The 19,270-nt window shown below is 47.1% G+C and overlaps 1 protein-coding gene and 1 long non-coding RNA gene across 12 annotated transcripts in view; one reads left to right on the forward strand and one right to left on the reverse strand.

The window, feature by feature from the left end:
• Positions 1-19,270, reverse strand: part of LOC120996579 (NACHT, LRR and PYD domains-containing protein 12-like) — a 335,847-nt gene that overhangs the window by 53,762 nt on the left and 262,815 nt on the right. The gene's annotated exons all lie outside the window — the stretch shown is intronic.
• Positions 315-19,194, forward strand: LOC120996598. The gene is made up of 3 exons (XR_005777809.1): positions 315-1,494; positions 4,491-4,523; positions 19,146-19,194. It is a non-coding gene; the product is annotated as an uncharacterized LOC120996598 (long non-coding RNA).

Here is a 19,270-nt window from a genome sequence, read left to right on the forward strand (position 1 = left end):
TGCCGCGCACTGAGTGTCTGCAGCGCACTGAGACGCGGTTACTGAGTCACTGCCACACAACCTAAAACCCAAATTGCAGCTCCCCCGACATGTTTCACCACTGCTGTGGCGTCTTCAGGGGAAATGGAGCTACTATCAACACGAGCGCCATCTGATCAATGTTTCTGGTCTCCAATCAGTGACCAGCGCTCGTGTGACAGTGATGCAATCTGACCAATAGCCCTCTGTCTTAGCTAGTTCGTCAATCATACGTATCACCAATACCTTTAAAGCATGTGCGCCTGCGTAAGAACTTTTAACTTTGTATTAACATATTAACCGCTTCTGCGCATGTCCTGCAAGCCGGGTCTCTCCATCTACACTTACCTCCCGATTCATCTCCGAGAGTCTGAGTGGGAGCGCATGATGCGCTAGGACTAAGAAGAAAACTCGTTCACGGAAAGAGTCCCACAGCGCATGCCCTCCGACTCAATTTCCAGCTCAAACATCAGAGTAAGGGCGCATGCGCATGTCCTCTAGGCTTTCTCTACTGTTCAAAGGAATTTCTCTTCCTGCGCATGTCCTATATCTTAGTTAATGATAGAAAGTATAAATACATGCGCTTTTTAATAGAGTAGAGGTTCAAGCGCTAGATCTTTAAATCAATCCTATGTCTTCAAAGTATATCTTGGAATCAGCGCTACGCATATATGCTGCCATGGTCATCGGTAGGCGGACTCATATCCACTATATATATCAGTATCTCTACTGACACTGTAATGTTCATTCATCTCACAGGGTTTAATCTGCGAGAGGATAATTGGTCCTTTTTTATATATTTTTTTAAACTCTGTGACTAAAGCTTACTGTGGTTAAATATTGGTCTTTTTTCTTCCTTCTGCACTATTACTTTTTTCTGTGTTATATTAATGTTATAATCTAATATTCTAGGTTTTCTTCTATAATTTATGTATCCTTTTAACTTTTAGATAAATGCCGTGACTGAGAAACCTTCATTCAATCCATATGGACTCATAGTGCCTCATCTATGGATCCAGCGAGCCTCACTTTGTAGGAGTTTCTTGTCTAGATTACCCCCTCTTGGTTCCATGGATATTACACGGAGCTCTTATTACCATGTATATATTTTATATGCCTAGCTATAGGGGTATCTTCATCAGTTTCCATTGTACTCAGATGGCCTGAGATACGACGTCTCAATTCCTGTATGGTTTTCCCTATATATAATTTGGGACATGTACAGGAGGCTATATAGAGGACGCCCTGTGTTCTGCAAGCAATGAGTTGTCTAATTTCATATTCTTTTTTATCCACAGGGTTGATGACCTTCTTTATGCGGGGTATATACTTACAGAGGAGCGATCTCAACAGGGTGATGAGCCCCGGTACCTCTCCCTTGTTTCTCCAGTCCGAGTTCTCTCCTCCGCTAGATGACTATGAACCAGTTGGTCCTTTAAATTTGAGCCTCTCCTGTATGTTACAGATGGATTTGGGGTAAGTACCATACCTAGGTCTCTGTCAGATTGTATTATATGCCAGTATTTCTTGAGAATACTATATATCTCTCCATTATATCCATCATATGTCCCCATGCATCTGATGACTTCACTGGTTTTTGGTGCTGTTATATTTAACCTCTTCAGGACATAGGGCGTACAGGTACGCCCAAATGTCCTGGTACTTAAGGACACAGGGCGTACATGTACGCCCTGTGTATTTTCGATCACTGCCGTGCGGCTGGCTGTGATCGCGACCCGGTGCCTGCTCAAATCATTGAGCAGGCACCTGGTAAAAATGTGCGTTAACCCCCCCATGTCGGCGATCACAGCAAACCGCAGGTCAATTCAGTCCTGCGGTTATGCTGCGCTTTCTGATCAACTTTAGTATTCCTAAAATATAAATTTATCCCCCCCCCTGCACCCCTGAGTGATTTTATCCGGGTGGGAGGTGCAGGGGAAGGGTTGCGGGCGGTGTGGCAGGCGGGATCGCGATCCCCCGCCCGCCTCCCTTTGAATAATCGTTGTTGGCAAGTGGGTATACCAGGGTGTCAGCACATTGCTGACACCCTGGTATAAACGGCTGACATCTGTGATGCGATGTCAGCCGTATAATCCTTTCCATAGACCGCGGTATGGAAAAGGTTAACAGTAAGAGGGGGCTCCCTCCCTCTCCCATCGGGGGGCTGCTGTGCCTTTGCAGCCCCCCGATGGAGAGGGAGAGAGCCCCCAGACAGCCCCGTCCTTACCCTTCCCCGTCTGCGAAGTTGTGGCAGACGGGGAAGGTTCCCATGGCAACAGGATGCCTTCTCAGGCATCCTGCTGTCCATGGTGCTGAACAGATCTGTGCTAAAGGCATAGATCTGTTCAGACAAAGCGTAAGTAAAATACAGTACAGTACACTATATAGTGTACTGTATTATACAGACATCAGACCCACTGGATCTTCAAGAACCAAGTGGGTCTGGGTCAAAAAAAGTGAAAAAAAGTGAAAAAATTTTAAAATAAAAAAACACATTTATCACTGATTAATAATGAAAAAAATAAAATTCCCTACACATGTTATATATCACCACGTCCGTAACGACCTGATCTATAAAACTGTCATGTTACTTTACCCGAACGGTGAACGCCATAAAAATAAAAAACTATGATGAAATTGAAATTGTGCCCACCTTACTTCCCAAAAAAGGTAATAAAAGTGATCAAAAAAGTCGTATGTATGCCAAAATAGTACCAATCAAACCATCACCTCAACCCGCAAAAAATGAGACCCTACCTAAGATAATCGCTCCAAAAAACTGAAAAAACTATGGCTCTCAGAATATGGAGACACTAAAATTGATTTTTTTTGGTTTCAAAAATGAAATAATTGTGTAAAACTTACATAAATAAAAAAAGTATACATATTAGGTATCGCCGCGTCCGTAATAACCTGCTCTATAAAAATATCACATAACCTAACCCCTCAGGTGAATACCGTTAAAAAAAAAAAAAACTGTGTAAAAAAGCAATTTTTTGTCACCTTACTTCACAAAAAGTGTAATAGCAAGCGATCAAAAAGTCATACGCACCCCAAAATAGTGCCAATCAAACCGTCATCTCATCCCGCAAAAATCATACCCTACCCAAGATAATCAACCAAAAACTGAAAAAATTATGGCTCTCAGAATATGGAGACACTAAACCTTGATTTTTTGGCATTCCTTTCCTTCTGCTTCTGTTTACGACCACATATGGGGTGTTTCTGTAAACTACAGAATCAGAGCCATTAATTTTCAGTTTTGTTTGGCTGTTAACCCTTGCTTTGTAACTGGAAAAAAAATATTAAAATGGAAAAATTTTCATTAAATCTTGTGGAACACCTAAAGGGTTAACAAAGTTTGTAAAATCAGTTTTGAATACCTTGAGGGGTGTAGTTTCTTAGATGGGGCCATTTTTATGGAGTTTCTACTCAAGGGGTGCATCAGGGGGGCTTCAAATGGGACATGGTGTCAAAAAAAACAGTCCAGCAAAATCTGCCTTCCAAAAACCAAACGGCGCACCTTTCACTCTACGCCCCGCTGTGTGGCCGTACAGTAGTTTACGGCCACATATGGGGTGTTTCTGTAAACGGCAGAGTCAGGGCAATAAAGATACAGTCTTGTTTGGCTGTTAACCCTTGCTTTGGTAGTGGAAAAAATGGGTTAAAATGGAAATTTAGGCAAAAAAATGAAATTCTCAAATTTTATCCCCATTTGCCAATAACTCTTGTGGAACACCTAAAGGGTTAACAAAGTTTGTAAAATCAGTTTTGAATACCTTGAGGGGTGTAGTTTATAGAATGGGGTCATTTTTGGGTGGTTTCTATTATGTAAGCCTTGCAAAGTGACTTCAAACCTGTAGTGGTCCCTAAAAATAGTTTTTTTGTAAATTTCTGAAAAATTTCAAGATTTGCTTCTAAACTTCTAAGCCTTGTAACATCCCCAAAAAATAAAATATCATTCCCAAAATAATTCAAACATGAAGTAGACATATGGGGAATGTAAAGTCATCACAATTTTTGGGGGTATTACTATGTATTACAGAAGTAGAGAAACTGAAACTTTGAAATGTGCTAATTTTTTCAAGAACGGCCTGGGTAAGTCAAAGCGTTTTAAAGTTATCAACACTTAAAGTGACACTGGTTAGATTTGCAAAAAATGGCCTGGTCCTAAGGTGAAATAAGGCTGTGTCCTTAAGGGGTTAATAAATCTTCTCTATCCACCTTTTTGGCTCTATTGTATGCATTTTTTAGGGGGTCTAGTTGGATAACCTCTCTTTCTGAACCTTTGGAACAATTGTTCACTTTCTTTGCTAAAAGAGGTCTCGTCAGAGTAGTTACGGCGTGCCCGCAGGTACCGGCCTGGCGGGAGACGGGTGCCAGCTATTCCAATGTAGATAGCTGTTTGTTGCAGTAGGTTTTCTGTAAACCTCTGTGACCAAGTGTCCATCTTCTGCTTCCTTTATTTTTAGGTCAAGAAACACTATCTCCTTATCCTGAATTTTGTAAGTATATTTCATTCCTATGTTATTGTTATTCAGTGTCTGAGTGAATTTGTGAAATAGTGAATGGCCCCCGTCCCATAGAATGAGAATGTCGTCAATATATCTGCCCCAGAAAATAATGTGGCAGACATACGACGACAATCGTTCCGTGAATACATAATTATTTTCCCACCACCCTAAAAATACATTTGCATACGTTGGGGCACATGACGTCCCCATCGCGGTCCCTTTGATTTGTTTATAAAAGTGTCCCATAGACTGAGGGCTATTGGTCAGGTTGCGTCACTGTCCCACGAGCGCTGGTCGCTGATTGGAGACCAGATGAGAAAAGACCCGCCTGCAGTAGTTAGAAACATTGATTCAGATGGCGCTCGTGTTGATAGTCGCTCCATTTCCCCTGAAGACGCCACAGCAGTGGTGAAACATGTCGGGGGAGCTGCAGGTTAAGTGTGACAGTGACTCAGTGACCGCGTCTCAGTGCGCTGCAGACACTCAGTGCGCGGCACATAAGCGGCAGGGCGAATGTATTAGAGGAAAACACCAGTGAATCTAGGGACAGGCAGACAATATTAGACAATAGCGCTCCTCCAACTATAATATATAGGGATATAGATGAAAGATCTCACTGCTTACAGGACAAACAGTCAGAAAGGTGAGAGCTGGAAAAGATCTAATCCCTAGATACTGATAGATACAGATATAGAGGTAGTGTCTATTGGTAAAGCATCTCACTATCCCTAGCCGCAGAGCCAAGCCGCACTTTATTTTTAATCAATTTTCTTTTTCTTCCCGTTTTATACCATTTTTAATAAAAATGAAATAAACATTCCGTTTTAAATCAGACCAGAAACGGGAGTGTGTATAGCAGAGCTGTGTGTATAGCAGAGCTGTCTGTGTGTATGGCAGAGCTGTCTGTGTGTATGGCAGAGCTGTCTGTGTGTATGGCAGAGCTGTCTGTGTGTATGGCAGAGCTGTCTGTGTGTATGGCAGAGCTGTCTGTGTGTATGGCAGAGCTGTGTGTGTACCAGGACTGTGTATATCGCACACAAATACTTAAAAATAACCTAGCAGGAGAAGCAGCGTGGCCGGACACCACAGAGCAGTGACAGGAGACACATTAATGAGGGGACCACATGCACCATCGCTGGTTGTTACACCTGAAGTTCCGGACCTCGACGCCTCCACTTCACTAAACCACATTCCCTTCATAGAGGATCTAGAAAATACGTTTTCTTATTTTCCGTTGTCTAAACCTGGGGTGCGTCTTATAAAGGGAAAATCCAGTATATGACATATAATCCTATATGTTGTGTAGATGATAATACCGCCATACTGTGGTCACATGACTCGCTGCTCATGTAATACTAATAGATGGATGTGTCCACCCTCGTGTGAAGGTCTCCAGTTTCTCCTTATATCAATTCAATATCAGGAAATGTCAGGAAAACCCTCGGCAGCCGCAGGTCACCTGACAACCACTAGGTGGCGCACACAGACTCATGTAGCAGGAGATATCATCTCACTGAGAGCCCTGTCACCTGTCTGAGCCGTATATTATACCTATACTACAATATAAAGTACCACCACATACTGCACTCGTCATGCCACATCACAGGGTGGCACATCAGAAGCTTTAACCCCTTCAGGACCAGCCTAATAGAGGAAATGATGGGGCACTAATAGTGATACAGATGAAGGGAAGCGTTCTCTACTGGAGCCCGATATGTGATGATGTCACGTGTGGTTATAGACGTGTCACAATGTACAGTCGTGGCCAAAAGTTTTGAGAATTAGATAAATATTGGAAATTGGAAAAGTTGCTGCTTAAGTTTTTATAATAGCAATTTGCATATACTCCAGAATGTTATGAAGAGTGATCAGATGAATTGCATAGTCCTTCTTTGCCATGAAAATTAACTTAATCCCAAAAAAACCTTTCCACTGCATTACATTGCTGTCATTAAAGGACCTGCTGAGATCATTTCAGTAATCGTCTTGTTAACTCAGGTGAGAATGTTGACGAGCACAAGGCTGGAGATCATTATGTCAGGCTGATTGGGTTAAAATGGCAGACTTGACATGTTAAAAGGAGGGTGATGCTTGAAATCATTGTTCTTCCATTGTTAACCATGGTGACCTGCAAAGAAACGTGTGCAGCCATCATTGCGTTGCATAAAAATGGCTTCACAGGCAAGGATATTGTGGCTACTAAGATTGCACCTCAATCAACAATTTATAGGATCATCAAGAACTTCAAGGAAAGAGGTTCAATTCTTGTTAAGAAGGCTTCAGGGCATCCAAGAAAGTCCAGCAAGCGCCAGGATCGTCTCCTAAAGAGGATTCAGCTGCGGGATCGGAGTGCCACCAGTGCAGAGCTTGCTCAGGAATGGCAGCAGGCAGGTGTGAGCGCATCTGCACGCACAGTGAGGCGAAGACTTTTGGAAGATGGCCTGGTGTCAAGAAGGCCAGCAAAGAAGCCACTTCTCTCCAAAAAAAAACATCAGGGACAGATTGATCTTCTGCAGAAAGTTTGGTGAATGGACTGCTGAGGACTGGGGCAAAGTCACATTCTCCGATGAAGCCTCTTTCCGATTGTTTGGGGCATCTGGAAAAAGGCTTGTCCGGAGAAGAAAAGGTGAGCGCTACCATCAGTCCTGTGTCATGTCAACAGTAAAGCATCCTGAGACCATTCATGTGTGGAGTTGCTTCTCATCCAAGGGAGTGGGCTCACTCACAATTTTGCCCAAAAACACAGCCATGAATAAAGAATGGTACCAAAACACCCTCCAACAGCAACTTCTTCCAACAATCCAACAACAGTTTGGTGAAGAACAATGCATTTTCCAGCACGATGGAGCACCGTGCCATAAGGCAAAAGTGATAACCAAGTGGCTCGGGGACCAAAACGTTGACATTTTGGGTCCATGGCCTGGAAATTCCCCAGATCTTAATCCCATTGAGAACTTGTGGTCAATCCTCAAGAGGCGGGTGGACAAACAAAATCCCACTAATTCGGACAAACTCCAAGAAGTGATTATGAAAGAATGGGTTGCTATTAGGGATGAGCGAACCCGAATTTTTGGGTGTCCGTGACACGGACCCGAACATTTTCGTAAAAGTCTGGGTTCGGTGTTCGGCGCTTTCTTGGTGCTTTTTGAAAGGCTGCAAAGCAGCCAATCAACAAGCGTCATACTACTTGCCCCAAGAGGCCATCACAGCCATGCCTACTATTGGCATGGCTGTGATTGGCCAGTGCAGCATGTGACCCAGCCTCTATTTAAGCTGGAGTCACGTAGCGCCGCACGTCACTCTGCTATGATCAGTGTAGGGAGAGGTTGCAGCTGCTGTTAGGGCGAGATTAGACAGTGATTAACTCTGCAAAAACACTTAATTCAGTGATCGATCTACAGCTGTGGATCACTGAACTGCTATTTAATTGCTCACTGTTTTTAGGCTGCCCAGAGCATTTTTATGTCACTTTTTTCTTGGGTGATCGGCGGCCATTTTGTGTCTTGTGGTGCGCCAGCACAAGCTGCCACCAAGTCCATTTAACCATCAATAGTGTGGTTATTTTTTTGCTATATCCTACATCAGGGGCTTGGCTGTGCTTGCTATTTTATTGAGGGGTAAAATACAATTTGCCAAAATAGCAGTACCCTAAATCTGGTGTTTCAGCTGTGGCTAGCCAATTGTAATACTGTCTGCTGTCTGCCGAAGCACAGTTTTTGTTCTGGGTTGAATACAATTCCCAACTTAGCAATCCCCTAAATAATTTTTTTTATACTGTATCAGGCCAAGTTTAAATTGATCCATAAAAGGGTATATTAGATTTAAGGTGCGGATAGTGTCATCCTCAATAACTTCACACGCTACCGTGCATTTCCAAGTTTAAATAATTCTGTCCGTAAACGCATACCTGTCACCCAGCGCCTAAATAATAGGCCTAAAATTTATATTCAGCTAAATCTGTTGTTACTGTTGTGCCTGTATTAGTGTAATACGGTACCTAAATAGATAGCCAGATAGTGTTAGGTGCCTGTAAAAAAAGGCCTGAATTTGAATTCAATACATTGGGCCAAATAATTTTTTTCTTATTGTGGTGAACGGTAACAATGAGGAAAACATCTAGTAAGGGACGCGGACGCGGACATGGTCATGGTGGTGTTAGTGGACCCTCTGGTGCTGGGAGAGGACGTGGCCGTTCTGCCACAGCCACACGTCCTAGTGAACCAACTACCTCAGGTCCCAGTAGCCAGCAGAATTTACAGCGATATTTGGTGGGGCCCAATGCCGTTCTAAGGATGGTAAGGCCTGAGCAGGTACAGGCATTAGTCAATTGGGTGGCCGACAGTGGATCCAGCACGTTCACATTATCTCCCACCCAGTCTTCTGCAGAAAGCGCACAGATGGCGCATGAAAACCAAGCCCATCAGTCTGTCACATCACCCCCATGCATATCAGGGAAACTGTCTGAGCCTCAAGTTATGCAGCAGTCTCTTATGCTGTTTGAAGACTCTGCTGGCAGGGTTTCCCAAGGGCATCCACCTAGCCCTTCCCCAGGGGTGGAAGAGATAGAATGCACTAACGCACAACCACTTATGTTTCCTAATGATGATGACATGGGAATACCACCTCAGCATGTCTCTGATGATGACGAAACACAGGTGCCAACTGCTGCGTCTTTCTGCAGTGTGCAGACTGAACAGGAGGTCAGGGAGGAAGACTGGGTGGAAGACGATGCAGGGGACGATGAGGTCCTAGACCCCGCATGGAATGAAGGTCGTGCCACTGACTTTCAGAATTCGGAGGAAGAGGCAGTGGTGAGACCGAGCCAACAGCGTAGCAAAAGAGGGAGCAGTGGGCAAAAGCAGAACACCCGCCGCCAAGAGTCCGTCTGCTATTGGCCACCGCCATCTGGGACCCAGCACCCCAAAGGCAGCTTCAAGGAGTTCCCTGGCATGGCACTTCTTCAAACAATGTGCTGACGACAAGACCCGAGTGGTTTGCATGCTGTGCCATCAGAGCCTGAAGCGAGGCATTAACGTTCTGAACCTTAGCACAACCTGCATGACCAGGCACCTGCATGCAAAGCATGAACTGCAGTGGAGTAAACACCTTAAAAACAAGGAACTCACTTAGGCTCCCCCTGCTACCTCTTCTGCTGCTGCCGCCTCGGCCTCTTCCTCCGCCTCTGGAGGAACGTTGGCACCTGCCACCCAGCAAACAGAGGATGTACCACCAACACCATCACCACCTCCGTCACCAAGCATCTCAACCATGTCACACGGCAGCGTTCAGCTCTCCATCTCACAAACATTTGAGAGAAAGCGTAAATTCCCACCTAGCCACCCTCGATCCCTGGCCCTGAATGCCAGCATTTCTAAACTACTGGCCTATGAAATGCTGCCATTCAGGCTGGTGGACACAGACAGCTTCAAACAGCTCATGTCGCTTGCTGTCCCACAGTATGTTGTTCCCAGCCGCCACTACTTCTCCAAGAGAGCCGTGCCTTCCCTGCACAACCAAGTATCCGATAAAATCAAGTGTGCACTGCGGAACGCCATCTGTGGAGAGGTCCACCTAACCACAGATACGTGGACCAGTAAGCACGGCCAGGGATGCTATATCTCCCTAACTGCACACTGGGTAAATGTAGTGGCGGCTGGGCCCCAGGCGAAGAGCTGTTTGGCGCACGTCCTTCCGCCGCCAAGGATCGCAGGGCAACATTCTTTGCCTCCTGTCTCCTCCTCCTCCTACTCGGCTTCCTCCTCCTCTTCTCCCACCTGCTCATCCAGTCAGCCACACACCTTCACCACCAACTTCAGCACAGCCCGGGGTAAACGTCAGCAGGCCATTCTGAAACTCATATGTTTGGGGGACAGGCCCCACACCGCACAGGAGTTGTGGCGGGGTATAGAACAACAGACCGACGAGTGGTTGCTGCCGGTGAGCCTCAAGCCCGGCCTGGTGGTGTGCGATAATGGGCGAAATCTCGTTGCAGCTCTGGGACTAGCCGGTTTGACGCACATCCCTTGCCTGGCGCATGTGCTGAATTTGGTGGTGCAGAAGTTCATTCACAACTACCCTGACATGTCAGAGCTGCTGCATAAAGTGCGGGCCGTCTGTGCGCGCTTCCGGCGTTCTCATCCTGCCGCTGCTCGCCTGTCTGCGCTACAGCGTAACTTCGGCCTTCCCGCTCACCGCCTCATATGCGACGTGCCCACCAGGTGGAACTCCACCTTGCACATGCTGGACAGACTGTGCGAGCAGCAGCAGGCCATAGTGGAGTTTCAGCTGCAGCACGCACGGGTCAGTCACACTGCGGAACAGCACCACTTCACCACCAATGACTGGGCCTCCATGCGAGACCTGTGTGCTCTGTTGCGCTGTTTCGAGTACTCCACCAACATGGCCAGTGGCGATGACGCCGTTATCAGTGTTACAATACCACTTCTATGTCTCCTTGAGAAAACACTTAGGGCGATGATGGAAGAGGAGGTGGCCCAGGAGGAGGAGGAGGAAGAGGGGTCATTTTTAGCACTTTCAGGCCAGTCTCTTCGAAGTGACTCAGAGGGAGGTTTTTTGCAACAGCAGAGGCCAGGTACAAATGTGGCCAGACAGGGCCCACTACTGGAGGTAGAGGAGGACGAGGATGAGGAGGAGGTGGAGGAGGATGAGGATGAAGCATGTTCACAGCGGGGTGGCACCCAACGCAGCTTGGGCCCATCACTGGTGCGTGGCTGGGGGGAAACGCAGGATGATGACGATACACCCCCCACAGAGGACAGCTTGTCCTTACCTCTGGGCAGCCTGGCACACATGAGCGACTACATGCTGCAGTGCCTGCGCAACGACAGCAGAGTTGCCCACATTTTAACGTGTGCGGACTACTGGGTTGCCACCCTGCTGGATCCCCGGTACAAAGACAATGTGCCCACCTTACTTCCTGCACTGGAGCGTGATAGGAAGATGCGCGAGTACAAGCGCACGTTGGTAGACGCGCTACTGAGAGCATTCCGAAATGTCACAGGGGAAAAAGTGGAAGCCCAAGGCGAAGGCAGAGGAGGAGCAAGAGGTCGCCAACGCAGCTGTGTCACGGCCAGCTACTCTGAGGGCAGGGTTAGCATGGCAGAGATGCGGAAAAGTTTTGTCAACACGCCACAGCTAACTGCACCACCACCTGATACGGAACGTGTTAGCAGGAGGCAACATTTCACTAACATGGTGGAACAGTACCTGTGCACACCCCTCCACGTACTGACTGATGGTTCGGCCCCATTCAACTTCTGGGTCTCCAAATTGTCCACGTGGCCAGAGCTAGCCTTTTATGCCTTGGAGGTGCTGGCCTGCCCGGCGGCCAGCGTTTTGTCTGAACGTGTATTCAGCACGGCAGGGGGCGTCATTACAGACAAACGCAGCCGCCTGTCTACAGCCAATGTGGACAAGCTGACGTTTATAAAAATGAACCAGGCATGGATCCCACAGGACCTGTCCATCCCTTGGGTAGATTAGACATTTATAACTACCTCCCCTTAACCATATATTATTGTACTCCAGGGCACTTCCTCATTCAATCCTATTTTTATTTTCATTTTACCATTATTTTGCGGGGCAACCCAAAGTTGAATGAACCTCTCCTCTGTCTGGGTGCCGGGGCCTAAAAATATCTGACAGTGGCCTGTTCCAGTGGTGGGTGACATGAAGCCTGATTCTCTGCTATGACATGAAGCCTGAATCTCTGCTATGGGACCTCTCTCCTCTGTCTGGGTGCCTGGGCCTAAATATCTGACAATGGACTGTTTCAGTTTTGGGTGACGTGAAGCCTGATTCTCTGCTATGACATGAAGACTGATTCTCTGCTGACATGAAGCCTGATTCTCTGTTATGGGACCTCTCTCCTCTGTCTGGGTGCCGGGGCCTAAATATATGACAATGGACTGTTCCAGTTTTGGCTGACGTGAAGCCTGATTCTCTGCTATGACGTGAAGACTGATTCTCTGCTGACATGAAGCCTGATTCTCTGTTATGGGACCTCTCTCCTCTGTCTGGGTGCCGGGGCCTAAATATATGACAATGGACTGTTCCAGTTTTGGCTGACATGAAGCCTGATTTTATAACAAGACACGGAGGCTCGTATTGCATCACTCTTTCTTTACTGAAATTCCACAGCAGCAAAGAATTAACATAAAAAATCAAGGACAAACCCCCAAATAACCCCTCCCATAAACCAGTCCATAAATAGGTCCTCTCTTGTCATCTCTTCCTCTTTCTTTGCTGCTGCCCACAGCAGATAAGTGTCTCTTAATTTTGACTAATGAAGTTATTTTCTTACTGTATTAATATTAAAAGGTTTTATATCTTAGACTTTATATCTTATAGCCTTATGATGTTAATACCTTTGGTCTTAATTATCTAGTGATATAATACTGTGCCCTGGTTCGTTTTGCCCTATTTCTTATTGTCTAGGACAAATTGTCCTTCCTTCATAATAGTTAGATCGAATCGCTTATTCCTATTCTCTATTATATTATATTCCACTTGTGCCTTATCTTTTTCCTTTTCTTGCGTTCCCGGCGCCATTGCTCCTCTATTCAGGTAAGCGGTTTGCGCTTCTTGCCGTCCGAAGTCTCGCGATTTCCGAGACTTCGGCGGCATTCGCATTCGGGGGGCGGGGCGCGCCGGGCCCGAGATTCTCCGGCGCCATCTTACTTACCTTCTTCTGGCTTCTTTTGCAGCCGCCGGCACCTAGGATTGTATCGCGGCTGCCATCTTATTACTCCTTGGGTGTAGGGGGCGTTTCTTATCTCCTCCCCCTCCACCCTCTATTCCGTTTCCGGTGACGCCGTTCTCTGCACGTCTGCATCGGTACCTGCTCCTGCCTGCTCTGTTAGCTTCTCTTACTGGTACTTTGTCTTTGTTCTCATCAGGAGTGACTAACTCCTTAACATGTCTCTACCCAGCGATATCCCTTCATCCCTAGTAAACCCTACCACCAGCTCCATTACGCCCCCTGCTGGTTCTAGTCTCATTCATGCTGAGTCCCATGTGATGGATTTACAGCAATCCATTTCTACATCTATTGCTAATGCCATGGGCAATATGTCCTCTATGATTTCCCAATCTGTTTCTCAAGCACTTAGAGCACAGAACCCGGTCGCCACCCCCACTGTTACCCCTACTCCTGTTACCTCCAGAATTGATGGTGTAGATGGCTTAGTTCCATCAAAAGACAACGTGCCTAGGTCACGTAAGAGAGCCTGCCCGCGCCAGGCGGAAAAAGCGCGCCCCTGGAAGTCCGCTCGGGCTCTTCCCGAATCCAGTTCTGACTCGGATATTGAGTCTGATGAGGAGGTTTTGAATGAGGATCATTATTCCTCTGAAATAGACCTTGACGGGGTCCGGGTGGCTGACGAGTTTAAAGGGTTTTCTCCTCCACATCCCCCCCCTTCTGGCACAGGTCCAGAAACGAATACCCCGGGACCTGACTCCCTTATTGATCTGCAGGGCGAACCCCTGTTTGACCCAGACAGCCTTCACCATCCTAGGTCGGCAGAATGGTTACCCATCCCTCATGTGGCCCACTATTTGGAGAATAGAGTGAGAAAGCCACTCTCCAAGGAGACCTGTAATAAGTTAAAGGCTGAATGCCTCCGGCTCATGATACCTAATAAAGTGTGTGAGACACCTAACGTGGATCCAAAAATGATCCAATTCCTTTCCAAATCGGGATTTAATCCCCGCAAAGGCCTAGACTCCGCTCTTCGGGCTTGTCAGGACAAGCTCCTAGACAGTTTAGGGCCCCTGACTAAAATATTTGAAATGGCTGAAACTGCCAGATCTGAGGGTACGGCCATAGACCCAGAAGAACTAAGTGGCTGGGCGCAGCGCGCCATCTGTCTAATAGGGAATGTCAATTCCTCACTCTCCATTGAACAGAGAAAGGCTCTTCTTATGAAGATCGAACCCAAATTGTCTAATATGGCACTAACTGAGACGGGTAAGGAGGCTCAGGGGCTCCTCTTTGGTGATAGCTTTATCAAAGATTTAGGCAAATTTGTGGGAGCATTTACTGCACTTGATAAAGCGCAAAGCTCCATGCGCAAGGTGTTCCATGGGCGTGTCTCTAGTAGGGCCGGCAGCTTCAGGGGCCGACTGTCCGGCCGTGTCCAGTTCCAGACGCGTGGAAACGCTCGAGGTCCCTATAATCAACGTCCCTCGTTCCAGGACCAGAGGCAGCAGTCCTCCTTCTTCCCTTCCAGGGGTCAATCGTACCGTCCCAGAGGATTCAGAGGCTCTTTTGGTTCAAGACGTCCACTCGGTAAGTCCTCAAAACCTATGGTTTTCTTCCAGCCATTTTATCGGGGGCAGACTCCGACATTTTTTACCCGCTTGGAGCCGTGTCACCTCCGATCCTTGGGTGCTTGCCACGGTCCAAGGGTTCCAGATAGATCTGGTAGTTTCTCAGTTGTCACTTCCGGAGTCTCATCCGCTAGTTTTGGCAGAACCGGCCCGGTCTCACATGGACCTAGAGCTCCATTACCTTATGGACAAAGGAGCGATAGAGAGAGCTCCTCCCCATGCTGTCGGGATAATCAGCAATGTCTTTTTAGTAGAAAAGAAGGGAGGCCAATTCCGACCAGTAATACCGCCATTTCAAAATGGAGGGAATTAATCTACTCAGGGACCTTCTACTTCCAGGGAACTGGATGGCGAAATTAGATCTGAAGGATGCCTACCTGACGGTGCCTGTCTCCCCCCAGTCCAGACTGCTCCTCCAATTTCGCTGGCACGACCTCCCCTGGCAGTTCACGTGCCTACCATTTGGCCTCTCGTCAGCCCCTTGGTGTTTTACCAAATGAATGAGACCAGTGGTGGCTTGGCTTCGCAGTCAGGGTATTCGTCTTGTGATCTATCTGGACGATATCCTCTTCATTGCTCAATCCCCATCGGAGCTCGTTGCTCACCTGCACTCTGCAATGTCTCTTATTACAGGTCTTGGGTTTGTCATCAACACCGAGAAATCCTGTCTACAGCCTTCCAGGTCGATGGAGTTTCTGGGTTTTGTGGTGAACTCCAGCGAACTATCCCTATTCCTTCCAAGAGCCAAGGTCAGGTCCATACGCAAGGAACTACGTCACGCTTTGAAACTCCCTCAGTTGTCGCTTCGTCACCTGGCACGCATTATTGGCCTTCTCTCCTCCTCTATCCAGGCGATTTCCCCGGCTCCTCTTCACTATCGAGCGTTGCAGCGGCTCAAGATCGCCCACTTGCAAGCGGGAGCGTCCTATGCGGATCTGGTGACTCTGGATCGCGAGACGAGGGACGAACTTGCGTGGTGGATATCCAACCTCGACGCGTGAAATGGCAAGGCCATCGTGGGACCTCAACCCGATCTAATTGTGGAATCAGATGCCAGTCTCCTCGGCTGGGGTGCATACTGCAATGGGGTCTCCACCGGAGGTCCCTGGTCAGGCAACGAAACTCACCTTCACATAAACGCTCTGGAACTATTGGCAGGATCCTTTGCCATACGCAGTTTCACCAACGACAGGATATCGGCGTGCATCAGACTCAGGATGGACAATGTGTCAGCTGTGCGTTATGTCAATGCCATGGGGGGCACCCATTCATCGATCCTGACCCACCTGGCGAAGGAGTTTTGGGCCTTTTGCCTCGACAAGGGCTTCACGGTAATCGCAGAATATATCCCAGCACTTCGCAATACCTTCGCGGACTGGAGCTCTCGCCACTCATCGGACTTCAGAGATTGGAGATTAGATTCAGCGGTGTTCTCCTCCATCATGTCGATTTGGGGGCCTCTCTCTATAGACCTTTTTGCCTCACGGTGGAACGCTCAGCTACCGCGCTTCTACAGTTGGAGACCAGACCCTCTGTCGGAAGCTGTGGACACCCTACTACAGGATTGGTCGGGTCATCGAGCTTATGCCTTTCCTCCGTTTGCTCTCATCCCACGGGTGCTATCGCAGGTTCGTCGACAACTAGCAGACTTGGTGCTGGTGGTTCCCTTTTGGCAAGCCCAATCGTGGTTTCCTCAACTCCTGGAACTTCTAGTGGAGGACCCCCTGCTTCTTCCATCGTTTCCGGATTTCCTTCGCGGACCCCTGGACCAACGTCATCCACTAGTGACAGACAGCTCTCTCCGTCTCCTCACGTGCAGAGTTTCGGGGAACAGTGGAATGTCTCGGGCTTATCAAGAACGACTCGTATCCTTTTGGAGAGCGCATGGGCTCCCGGCACCCGACGTGCTTATCAGTCAGCCTGGAGACGCTGGTCTGATTGGTGCGTGGGGCGGAGTCTGGATCCCTTTTCGGCACCTGTGACAGACATGCTAGAGTTTTTGTTGTCTCTTTTTGACGAAGGTAAAGCTTATAGGTCCATTAACCTCTTTCGTTCAGCCATTTCTTCTCGCCACCAAGGTTTTGCGGGCTGCCCGGCGGATCAGCATCCCTTGGTGTGCCGACTTCTTAAAGGATCTCGGTTATCTCGTCCACCCAGACCCCGTTTCACTAGTTCCTGGGATGTTATGCTGGTCCTTCGTTTTTTCTCTGCTTGGCCCCTCATTTCAGCTTTATCCCTCCGCCAAATTTCGGCGAAGCTGGTCACCCTGCTTTGCTTGATTTCCTGCAAAAGGGTTTCAGACGTGCGAGCCTTGGATTTTGATGCTTTATCTTTTACTCCTAGCGGGGTTTCCTTTAACATATCTCGCCGCACCAAAACTAATATTAGGTCGGTTTCCTACCCGGCCTTTCCGGATAACGTTTCTCTTTGCCCGTTGCAATGTTTGAAGGAGTATTTAGGCCGCACGTCTTCCTTGCGTGATCCTGCTTCTCCGCAACTATTCATTTCCTTCCGCAGACCTTTTCTTCCGGTCACTAGTATCACCCTATCCCGTTGGGTTAAGTGGATTTTATCTCAGGCCGGGGTTGATACGTCTATTTTCACGGCTCATTCGATTAGAGGAGCCTCTGCTACCTCCATGACCGTTGCAGGAGCCCGTTTGGAGGATGTCCTTCGATTAGCGGATTGGTCTAGGGCTTCGAAGTTTAGGGAGTTTTACTTCAGGCCTCCTCCTCAAGCCTTTTCTACTATAATGTCGTCACTTTAAACTTGCAATACGAGCCTCCGTGTCTTGTTATAAAATTGCATGATTTTCCTATTTTATGACGTAAAGTCATGATTTTATTAAAGACACGGAGGCGAGTATTGCCCACCCTGCTTCTTCCCTCCCTTTTTATATTTTATGTTTCTGATGTTCAGATGACTGTATTATATTTTATATTTGGCGTTTTATCTCCACATGATTGGATAGGATTTCAGATTCAATGTATTACCTCGTTCTATTCTGTTTGTCTCCATAGGTTGATTTCTGATTTTCACCCTGTGATGGTTCCTGTTGACCGCTGTTCCGGTTGAGTTCTGGTGTTCAGGTTCTTGTTCCATGGGTCCCGGTTGGAGTTCGGTTGGAAGAGTTTTCGGTTCGGTTTTCAAGTATGGATCGGCTAGTCACATCAAAGAAAGAGGAAGAGATGACAAGAGAGGACCTATTTATGGACTGGTTTATGGGAGGGGTTATTTGGGGGTTTGTCCTTGATTTTTTATGTTAATTCTTTGCTGCTGTGGAATTTCAGTAAAGAAAGAGTGATGCAATACTCGCCTCCGTGTCTTTAATAAAATCATGACTTTACGTCATAAAATAGGAAAATCATGTGATTCTCTGCTGACATGAAGCCAGATTCTCTGCTATGGGACCTCTCTCCAATTGATATTGGTTAATTTTTATTTATTTTATTTTTATTTTTATTCATTTCCCTATCCACATTTGTTTGCAGGGGATTTAACTACACTTTACTGCCTTTTGCAGCCCTCTAGCCCTTTCCTGGGCTGTTTTACAGCCTTTTTTGTGCCGAAAAGTTCGGGTCCCCATTGACTTCAATGGGGTTCGGGACGAAGTTCGGGTCGGGTTCGGATCCCGAACCCGAACATTTCCGGGAAGTTCGGCCGAACTTCTCGAACCCGAACATCCAGGTGTTCGCTCAACTCTAGTTGCTATCAGTCAGGAATTGGCCCAGAAGTTGATTGAGAGCATGCCTAGTCGAATTGCAGAGGTCCTAAAAAAGAAGGGCCAACACTGCAAATACTGACTCTTTGCATAAATGTCATGTAATTGTCGATAAAAGCCTTTGAAACGTATGAAGTGCGTGTAATTATATTTCACTACATCACAGAAACAACTGAAACAAAGATCTAAAAGCAGTTTAGCAGCAAACTTTGTGAAAACTAATTTTTGTGTCATTCTCAAAACTTTTGGCCACGACTGTAGGTTGTGATGTGCGGCTTTATACTGTGACACGTCGCAGGCGGACAGCGCGCAGAATGCTGCTGAAGCCTCCAGCTTTACATGCCGATACATACGAGGTGAGATCACAGGCGGCCACAAACTGCAATCTGCAGTGCCCCCCAGAGGCCGCGTTCACACACAGCTTTTACTGGTGTTTTCTGAGATTTGGTGATTTTTGCAGTAAAGGTCTATGGAAAGTATCAGACAGAAGAGTTTTATTCCTGGAGTTTTTCTAATTATGTGTTTTTTCTTCCTCTTTTCAGCAGCGCGGCGTGCTGGAGATCTGGCGGTTTTACATCTTTCACTATAGAGGAAAAACATTTCACAGACGTCCAGAGAGAAACGCGGCTGAAAACGGACAAAATCTGTTCTGTCACCTGCTGATGTT

The sequence above is a fragment of the Bufo bufo genome, chromosome 3 (genome assembly GCF_905171765.1).
Source record: "Bufo bufo chromosome 3, aBufBuf1.1, whole genome shotgun sequence".
NCBI classification, from domain to species: domain Eukaryota; kingdom Metazoa; phylum Chordata; class Amphibia; order Anura; family Bufonidae; genus Bufo; species Bufo bufo.